Consider the following 10,227-nt stretch of genomic DNA (forward strand, 5'->3'; position numbering starts at 1 on the left):
TAATACTGCTCATTCAGTATTATTTTTTTGGCAACAGTACTACTAACAACTACAGTAGTTTCATGAAATAATGTAATAATAATGTACAGCAACCTTTTTTACACCAGGGACCGGTTTAATGTATGCATTATTCTCACGGATCGGCTTTTCTACGTGCGGCAGACAAAAACAGCAAAAAAATTAGCGTGAAAAATGTGCCTTTGCCTCCAGTCTGGCACATTAACATTTTATATGTCCATTAATGTGCATTGTACCATGTACTATAACAAATGAGTTGTCATATACATCTATTAACAAGCTTATTGGTGTGTTTAGTGGGAAAGGCGAAAGTTAAGTTGGAGAAAATGTGGTAGTTTATGAATTAATTATTGTTTCTGTGCAGCCCGGTAGCAAACGCTTGGTTGGGGACCACTGATGTACAGCATTTACCTTGGTGAGTGGACTTCAGTCTCCTTCTACCTGCTTATCGGTCAAACACACTATCAGCAGCTTGTCCATATTTTCATGGATAAATGTCCGCTGTTTAGATATAATTTTTTAACATTCTTGGCTGTTGTTAGTCACATTCTGCTTCAGTATGGTGCAGACCGGCAGTGATTCGATCAAATTGCTTCGCTAAGTCTGCTATACGCTCGCCATGTTTTTGATGATTTCTTTCTTTAATTCAATGAATATCGTCCACTTCTTCTCAGCACTGTCCTTCACACTCACTTTCTTCCTTCCCATGGTTTAAAAAACCAAGTTATAGATAGATGGTACTTTATTGATTCCTTCAGGAGAAGAAATTTTAAATTCCAGCAGCAGCGTACAGAATTGAGATCAAATTTTAAAAAGTAAACAATGGGGGTATAAATGGAAATAAAATAGAAAATATTACAATAAGAATAAAAATAAAAAGCAACAATAAGAATAAAAATATAACATTAAACATAAGAATATAACAAGAGAAACTAGGCAGTAGTGACCATGTTATGAAAAAGTATTGCACTGTTATTGTTTTGCATCCCCTGTCATCCTAGTACCCCCCCCCCCCCACCACCATAGAGATGAGTTGTACAGTCTGATGGCATGTGGGACAAAGGAGTTTTTTAGTATCCTAGTCCTGAATTATGTCGCTTTCTAGCTTTAAACTAATGCTAGCGAGTAAGACCAGATGTTTTGTGTGAATCTTAGGCTTTTCATTGGGACGTTTGCTACGCCAACTAATCAGAATCAGAATCAGAAATACATTATTAATCCCCGAAGGGAAAATTAAGATTTTCAGAACAATCCCATTCAAGAGCAGACAAACATTACAGGGAGACAGAACAGGATCTCTGACGGGTCTGCCAACTTCCGGCGCCCCTTACAAAAAAGGTGAGAAACAGGTAAACGCTTGGAGAGGGGGTCCAGACTGAGGACAATGGAAAAAAAAAAACCTCATAGCCATAGCACACATAAACATGTGTAAGAGGGAAACATCAAAGAACACAAAGGACATTAAATACATTAAAAGAGCATAGCTGATGCAACCAGCCATTTCTACATTCAGCTACAAAAAACTTAAAATAAATAAATAACAAAAATAATAATACAAATGAAAAAAACATATACACTGTGGTGGCGTCTGTGGTGTTCCACGCCATCGTCTGCTGGGGTGGGGGCATGGCCAGAGACGGGAGCACACCCGACAAAGCAACCAAGAGAGCCGACTCCACCCCCGGCCGCCCACTAACTCTCGGCCAGTCCGCATGGATGAGCGAGGATGCGTCTAAGGAGACCGAGGTGTCCGATACCTGCTCATTCAGCCATGGCGGGGATTCTTGTATCTCACATTTTTGGTTGTAACTCAAAGCTTAAGAATTAGTCGAGAGACAGCTCTTACCTCACAACACTCTTAAGTTGAGGTACCACTGTAACGTTGTTTTACCTGAATAATGATTGGAAGGGTGGAGCCAACCCTCGACCCCCAGCGTGCTTAGAAGGAGGCTGGAGAATTCGGCCAAAAGGAAAACAACTCGGATTCACCACGTAAACACCAGGAATTTATGAAGTATTTTATAAATGGATGCTTACTATATAAGGTCCTACTGGGATCCAATATCATGTTCGAAGCCCCTGAATTGAGTAGGATGTGGCCCTTTTATACGGGAATAGCTATTTGTATTGGTATTTGTCAAAACCCCCAAAATACCGTAAATAACAAAAGCGCATTTACTTACCATATTTTTTGGACCATAAAACGCACCGGATTATAAATCCCATTGCCGATGAGTGGGTCTATTCAGGTCTATTTTCATACAAAAGTCGCACCAAATTATAAGGCGCATTAAAAGGAGTCATATTATGATTTTTTTTTTTTCTACATTTAAAACATTTCCTTGTGGTCCACATAACATGTAATGGTGGTTCTTCGGTCAAAATGTTGCGTAGATTATTTTTCAAGCCGCTTTCTGATCGTCTCTTCAGGATGCGCCGTTTGTTGGGCGGCCTTATTTACGTGCCTCCACTTCAACAGCGTATTCTCCCCGTCATCTTTGTTTTAATAGTAGTTTTTAGTGCTTCCATAGCGAAGCTACTGACAGATATAAATTAGAACTAGAGATGTCCAATGATGACTTTTTTGCCGATATCCGATATTCCGATATTGTCCAACTCTTAATTACCGATTCCGATATCAACCGATACCGATACATACAGTCGTGGAATCAACACATTATTATGCCTAATTTTGTTGTGATGCCCCGCTGGATGCATTAAACAATGTAACAAAGTTTTTCCAAAATAAATCAACTCAAGTTATGGAAAAAAATGCCAACATGGCACTGCCATATTTATTATTGAAGTCACAAAGTGTATTATTTTTTTAACATGCCTCAAAACAGCAGCTTGGAATTTGGGACATGCTCTCCCTGAGAGAGCATGAGGAGGTTGAGGTGAGCGGGGTTGGGGTTGAGATGGGGAGCAGCGGGGGGTGTATATTGTAGCGTCCCGGAAGAGTAAGTGCTGCAAGGGGTTCTGGGTATTTGTTCTGTTGTGTTTATGTTGTGTTACGGTGCGGATGTTCTCCCGAAATGTGTTTGTCATTCTTGTTTGGTGTGGGTTCTGTTAGGAACTCGCATGGCTGCAGTTTGTGTGTCCCCAAGATGCAAGAACCAGGAGGAGGATGTGCAGGTAAGATGATTTTAATTAACATAAACAGAAAATAAAGCAGTCTTGCGGAATTGTTCCAAACATAGAAGTCTATCATCGAGCACTGAGGAGTGCTCGAGAGAAAACATAAATAGACATATGCTGATTGGCAGCAGGTGTGGACCGACTGCCAATCAACGGCAGGTGAAGAGAAAACAGTGCTCCGCGGAACAGGAAATTTAACAAAATAAGAGCACTGACCGGAAGTAATACAAAAACCAAGGAGACAAACAGAAATGAAGTGACCGATCGTCACAGGTTCACAGTGTGGCGCATATTTGTAACAGTGTTAAAGTTGTTTATACGGTCACCCTCAGTGTGACCTGTATGGCGGTTGACCAAGTATGCTTTGCATTCACTTGTGTGTGTGAAAAACCGTAGATATTATGTGATAGGGCCGGCACGCAAAGGCAGTGCCTTTAAGGTTTATTGGCGCTCTGTACTTCTCCCTACGTCCGTGTACACAGCGGCGTTTTAAAAAATCATAAATTTTACTTTTTGAAACCGATACCGATAATTTTTATACCGATAATTTCCGATATTACATTTTAAAGCATTTATCAGCCGATAATATCGGACATCTAGTTATAACTGCACTCTACTTTGTATTAGAAATGGAAACAGTGGAGGATGAAAGTCCCACAGAAAGAGGATAGAGAAAAAGAAGGCGCTTAATGACTCTGGCATCAAGCTACAATGGCGTACGCGCGCAATTTTTCGGGATCCCAAATACACATCAGCACGTACCGATAGGTAAGAAAAGTTGGTTTTGCATAATATTGCGAAATGCCAGATAATGTGTCCTAATAGGTGCTATTTTGGGGTAACACACCATAATAATACTCGTAAGTTGAAGCACGGTAGCCGTAATGCTCCGGAAATCCATCAAGAGGGGCTTCATAGCTTACCAAAGTCGTACTAAAACATTTTGACAGATTTTTTAACACGTTGTGTAATATTCGATATTCTCAATGAAACATTAAAGTTTTGGTGTCCAAAGTTATTTCCTCACTGTGGAATCGGACCTAAAATTGAAAGACTTTCTCACAAAGACATCCAAGGTGATGGATATTCATGTGTTGACATAAACTATCAGGGAAAATGTACCATCAATACCGAACTATAAACTGTTACTTTTTCCTAGATTGTCAACCCTGCGGCTTATAAAATCGGATATGGATTTTTTTCCCAGTTTGTGCCCATAATGTTTTGTGTTCAATAGTTTGCATTAAATCCATGCAAAGGGCTGAAATGGTGTGTTAGTTGTTCATGCTATAGCGCCCTCTTTTGGATGAGTTTGCTCACTGCGGGTAGTGCGGGTTGAAAATGTACTTCCTGTTTTGATTCTGTAACCAGAAACAGCGTTTTTGCTCAAAGGGATGTCTCATTTATCACTCCAAGCAACGTTTGTAACTTTTACAGTTTAACTAAAACAATTATTACTTAATAAATCGGCCCATTTGTGATGTCTGTTAGAGTGTTTTCATGCTATTGTAATGTAATGAAGTTAGCGTCGTTAGCATCAGCTAGTAGGCTAACATCTTTACAAATGTCTGTGTTAGTATTATTATTATTATCATTATTATTATTATTTTTGTCCTGTCCAGCTTCTCAGGCAAATCATATAGTTGATTTAGATGCCCATATCGGCTGTTCAGATTTACTTTACAAAAGAGAAGTGTGGGATACTTCTCTTGTTGCCTTATTTGTATTTGACTTTATTAAATGTATTTATATTATTATTTGGTGCAGCCGGGCCGGAGCAGGAGGGGATAGAAAGAGAAAAAAAGGAAGACAGAGGGAAATTCCGGGGGTAAGAGGGGGATAAGACAGAGAGACAAAAACAACAACAGCAAACACAACAACAACAACAATAGAGCAACATCAGCAAATAGGATATGTACAAATATGATGGTAAAAGTGATAGCAAAGAAGCAGTTAGTGAAATAAATAATAATACAGAAATTACAATAAGCATTATTACACCACAAATGGATCAATAGAAATAGCGCTATTGATAATGAACGATACCAATAATTTACCTCTATTATCAACAATACAGTTGTTCAAATGCAAAATACTTATATGTAATGATAACTACAGATAAAAAAGAATGCAGAAAAATGGAGGGGAAGAAAGAGAAGCAACCTATATTAACCTTGTAGATTGTTATAGTAACAATAGGTTAACCCTTGTCAGTGTGCCATGTGTTATCCAGTTTACCCTAGGGCAACAACGTTAATTCATGTTTGATGAAACGTGATTATGTGCATGAGTGTATGTATGTATATGTACTTGTATATGTACAGTATGTGTATATGTATGTTTGTACAGTGAATGTATGTATATGTACTTGTATATGTACAGTATGTGTATATGTATGTTTGTACAGTGAATGTATATGTACAGTATGTATATATGTATGTTTGTACAGTGAATGTATATGTACAGTATGTGTATATGTATGTTTGTACAGTGAATGTATATGTACAGTATGTGTATATGTATGTTTGTACAGTGAATGTATATGTACATGTATGTGTATATGTATGTTTGTACCGTGAATGTGCATGTGGATGTATGAACTTTGAGTTTGTAGGTATGTACTGTATTTGTGTATGTATGTGGGAGCGTAGTTACCTATGTATGTATGTATGAATAACAGTGTGTATGTGAGTATATGTGTATTTGTATCTGTGTTAGTATTATTAACTTACAATGACATTTATTTTGTATTGTTTCAGTTTCACAAATTCCTCAATAAACTCGCCAAGACGTCACCGTGGAGTTATTGAGTCTGTTTAGCTGTTTAGCAGCTAGTGGGTCCATGATGACTTCTGCTTGAAAACAATTAAGGTATGTAAATAAACATTCACAAAACATTCACCACATATATATTAACGGCTTATCGTCCGGAGAGGCTAATATTTGGAAACTATTTTTTTCTTCAAAAATTTGTGGGTGCAACTTATATCCTGGTGTGTTCTATAAAATATGGCAGTAAGAACAAACATTATTGGTGTTTAATGGACGGTGCTTCACTTTGGCTAACTCCACACTGGAGCTGTTTTTTAGGTTTCCACACCCCTGCACATTATTTTTATATTCATACTAAAAAAAAACATTATTATGCTCTGCTGTAAAAGTGCAGATAGGGTCTGTAACCTGTTTGCTCTGGGGTTTGATACTAAAGGTGAGACACATTTATCCACAAGATAAACCTGGAGGAAGTTTTACAGCCGCACATAATTTCTGTGGCTGGATGTATTTTTGTTGTTCTTGTTTTCCCGCATTAGGCTTCAAATATGAAACATTGTGCAGGGTGCACGCAGCCTTTGGCCTGCACCTCTGTAAAACAACACAATAAATATATACCTTGTAAAGCAGATTGTGTGTTTTGTTTAGTGCCCGTGCTTACCGAGTGTTAAAAGTACAGTAATGCTCTTTGTGCTTTACTGCGAAGGGTACAGACGCGGAATACGCCTCATTGGGGGAAATGATTCAGGTTGTAATCTCATGCCTGGTTACAGAAGTGGAAGATCTTCTGCTGCCTCTCGAATGGTTAAAGCAGGGGCGTTCAAATTGCATCCCGGAGCTAATTTTTTAACAGCCTGCAGCCCAATCGTTAGCATTCTAACATTAGCATGCTAACTCTTTTGCTATTGTTGCAGGTATACACCTCGGCGTAATTTTTTTTTTTTTTCTACACGAATAATATCTGTTAGCATGCTAACGTATATGCTATCTTTTTGTTTTAGCAAATTTTGTAGGTATACACCGCAGTCCGTGGCGACTTGTCCAGGGTGTACCCCGCCTTCCGCCTGAATGCAGCTAAGGTAGGCTCCAGCACACCCCGCGACCCCGAAAGGGACAAGCGGTAGAAAATGGATGGATGGCACCCACACACCTCCCTAGGGAAGCGTTCGGGTGGCATCCTGACCAGATGCCCGAACCACCTCACATGGCTCCTCTCGATGTGGAGGAGCAACGGCCTTACTTTGAGCTCCTGAGGATGGGAACGTAGATCGACCGATAAATTGAGAGCTTCCCCTTCTGGCTCAGCTTCTTTTTCACCACGACGGATCGATACAGCGTCCGTATTACTGAAGACGCCGCACCAATCTGCCTGTCGATCTCACGATCCAGTCTTCCCTCACTCGTGAACAAGACTCCGAGGTACTTGAACTCCTCCACTTGGGGCAAGATCTCCTCCCAAACCTGGAGATGACACTCCACCCTTTTCCGGGTGAGAACCATGGACTCGGACTTGGAGGTGCTGATTCTCATCCCAGTCGCTTCACACTCGACTGCGAACCGATCCAGTGAGAGCTAAAGATTCTGGCCAGATGGAGCCATCAGGACCACATCATCTGCAAAAAGAAGAAAAATTCTGTCCATAAAAAAGATAGGAACAAAATCGGTGACAAAGAGCAGCCTTGGCAGAGTCCAACCCTCACTGGAAACGTGTCCGACTTACTGCCGCCAAATGCGGACCAAGCTCTGACACTGATCATACAGGGAGCGGACAGTCCGATACCTCATACTCTCTGAGCACTCCCCACAGGGCTTCCCGGGGGATACGGTCGAATGCCTTCTTCAAGTCCACAAAACACATGTAGACTGGTTGGGCAAACTCCCATTCACCCTCATGGACCCTGCCGAGAGTATAGAGCTGGTCCACAGTTCCACGACCAGGACGAAAACCACACTGTTCCTCACCAGTTACTCAGTACTTTTGTGTTTTTTAGTAGATACTAACTCTTACTCAAGTAACTTTTTTGGATGACTACTTTTTACCTTTACTTGAGCCCTATTACTCTTAAGCAGTCTATGAAATTGTTGTAAGTACACCTCTGCATAATATAATTGACTACACATGGATATTTCCTCGTCTTCCACAGTAGTCACGGTGAAGACAAGCTCTACATACGCTTTGTCAATATTCTGGCACGGGGGGAAAAAAGGGATGCCCCCCCCCCACTATTTGAGAAGGACCGCTCTAAAGTAAGAGTAACAGTGGCTCCTCTACCTCTACCTTAGCGCCCTCTCGACCTCTGCGTACAGGTTGCATTTTTTTTCTCCATGTTTAACTTTTCTTTCACTTTTCTTTCTTTTCTTTCAGTCTCCCTCTCGCAACACCCCTCCCAAAAGTACAAGAAATACTTCTCTTGGTCTTATTGATGTGTCTCTCCTCCCATCTGCAGCTTAAACACACACAAAGTAAGTATGCACACACACTCTTGTCGTCTATTTCAAATGGTACGCCAAAGAATCAATTAGATATGGCCAAGAATATAAAATATAATTGTTAAATAAAACATCTGCCTTGTTTTTAATGAATACTGAGGCCTAGTATGTTACTGTATTGGTCATTATGGTGGTACTTGGCGAGCCAATTGTTTTTCTGAGGTGGTACTTATTGAAAAAAAGTTTAAGAACTATGATCTATTTCACGCTTTCTGTGCCCTTAAAGCTCTTTTAGTCGTTTTTATTAAGCCCACGTGCACACAGACATTCGCCCCTCCCACTTCCCTTCTCACGTTCAGTCTCCAGTGGTCTGACCTGTCCACTCTAGCCAAGGTCCTTTAAGGGTGAAGAGATGGAGAGCGGGGCTGAAAATATTTATCCAGCATCATCATTGCCCCTTATAAGACCCTTCAGTGTTTATGAGTGATTAACAGAAGCGGCGCTACTAGACAAGGTGCCCCAGAGCATAAAAATAGATATACCGGCAATCGCCTCTAATGGCTTTTTGCATTAGTGTACCATTTCTTTGCTTGTTTATTCCCATCATCACTACATAGTTGGCAACACGTTGCGGTGAAATATCAGTAATTACAGCGATAAATATTTATGTTCGTTCATTATCTGCAGGCTATAATGGGTTTTGGGTGATCCTTGGCTCTTCATCGGAAGCACAAAGAGAGAAAAAGGACAAAGTTTAATTGGGAAGAGGCTTTCATTTTGGCGATGACAGCAGAGGTTGTCCTTGAAGAAGAAGAGATGGTGAGCATATAACACCTAAGGTTATCCTGTCGCGTTTGCCAAGGGGTGTGTGTGGGGGGGGCAGTCAAGTGACAGGGGACACAGAGAAGAGGATGAAGGGTAAATGTGATGTCGTCTTGTGTAGCCTCCATCCGTTTGAAATGACGTCTGCAAGAATCCCAATAGGTGTTTCTGTTGTGTCATTATTAAGGATGTCCGATAATATCGGACTGCCGATATTATCGGCCGATAAATGCTTTGAAATGTAATATCGGAAATGATCGGTATCGGTTTCAAAATTATCGGTATCTGTTTCAAAAAGTAAAATGTATGACTTTTTAAAACGTCGCTGTGTACACGGACGTAGGGAGAAGTACAGAGTGCCAATAAACCTTAAAGGCACTGCCTTTGCGACTGGCCCAGTCACATAATATCTACGGCTTTTCACACACACAAGTGAATGCAAGCATACTTGGTCAACAGCCATACAGGTCACACTGAGGGTGACCGTATAAACAACTTTAACACTGTTACAAATATGCGCCACACTGTGAACCCACACCAAACAAGAATGACAAACACATTTCGGGAGAACATCCGCACCGTAACACAACATAAACACAACAGAACAAATACCCAGAACCCCTTGCAGCACTAACTCTTCCGGGACACTACAATATACACCCCCGCTACCCCCTACACCCCCACCTCAACCCCACCCCCTCCAACCCCGCCCACCTCAACCTCCTCATGCTCTCTCAGGGAGAGCATGTCCCAAATTCCAAGCTCCTGTTTTGAGGCATGTTAAAAAAAATAATGCACTTTGTGACTTCAATAATAAATATGGCAGTGCCATGTTGGCACTCTTATTTTGGTTTATTTTCCTGTTTTGGTTTTGTCCTTCCTGAAGCAACTTGACCCCTACTTCAGAGCGCTGTTAGGTCCACTTGAGTTGTATTAGTAATTAGACAGCCTTTTTAAACCAGCCCTGCACTTTATCCCGCGCTCGACAGAATTAAGATTGGGCATAACTATTTAAATGATAAATAGTTTTTATTGGGAAACACCCAA

General features: G+C 40.7%; 1 long non-coding RNA gene across 1 annotated transcript; it reads left to right on the forward strand.

Annotated features, from left to right (window-relative positions):
- The first annotated feature begins 360 nt into the window (after positions 1 to 360).
- LOC133633585 (uncharacterized) lies at positions 361 to 9,153 on the forward strand. Its single transcript, XR_009821794.1, has 6 exons — positions 361 to 433; positions 3,092 to 3,153; positions 5,916 to 6,027; positions 6,930 to 7,007; positions 8,294 to 8,391; positions 9,046 to 9,153. It is a non-coding gene; the product is annotated as an uncharacterized LOC133633585 (long non-coding RNA).
- Positions 9,154 to 10,227: the final 1,074 nt, after the last annotated feature.

Source organism: Entelurus aequoreus, linkage group LG18, assembly GCF_033978785.1.
Source record: "Entelurus aequoreus isolate RoL-2023_Sb linkage group LG18, RoL_Eaeq_v1.1, whole genome shotgun sequence".
Lineage (NCBI taxonomy): Eukaryota > Metazoa > Chordata > Actinopteri > Syngnathiformes > Syngnathidae > Entelurus > Entelurus aequoreus.